This window comes from Pygoscelis adeliae, unplaced genomic scaffold, assembly GCF_000699105.1.
Source record: "Pygoscelis adeliae isolate BGI_AS28 unplaced genomic scaffold, ASM69910v1 Scaffold445, whole genome shotgun sequence".
Taxonomy (NCBI): Eukaryota; Metazoa; Chordata; class Aves; order Sphenisciformes; family Spheniscidae; genus Pygoscelis; species Pygoscelis adeliae.
The window spans coordinates 1,146,540-1,147,210 of NW_008824894.1; positions in this window are offsets into that span (position 1 = coordinate 1,146,540).

Here is a 671-nt window from a genome sequence, read left to right on the forward strand (position 1 = left end):
CCACCCACCCGCCCCCACTCGGGTGCCCGAGTCCCGAGAAGTGTTTTTGGTTTGGCATTTCGGCCTCTGTCCCCAGCAGGTGCCGAGGTGAAGCGGTTATTGAGCGTTAGGAGGACCCGGACCAAGCGAGGGGGTCTCACCGGTCCTTGGTGTCGGACGATCAGGGCAGAGAAGTGGAAATGATCCAGCTGGCTGAACCAAAAATAACACCAGATCCGACAAAACCGCTCATTCAGCAGCATTTTATAAAGCTACTGACCACCACCGGGATGAGCGCAGTGGAGGATTTCCTCTTCTCATCTGCCAGAACCTTCCAGAATGTCAAAAGTGCTGCATCTCTACTCCAGTCAAAACACCGATGTAACTTTAGTCACGGGCTTTAGACGTTTTTTCTTCAAAAGGGAAAAACTCAAACAAAACCATTATATACAACAACAAAGCACCAGAGCCTAAGTAGGGTTCCATGTATAGGCCAATTGTTCAGTAAGTCTGTTAGAGCCTGTCCATTGATAGTCTTCACAGTTCAAGTTCGCCGTCAAAGCCTGCGTTTCTTTCCCCCTCCCCAACTTTCTAGCACTCATGGCTGTGATGAAACCTGCTGCAAGAGGCACTGTCCTGTTTTTGGCTGGGATAGAGTTAATTTCCTTCCTAGTAGCTGGTACGGTGCTGTG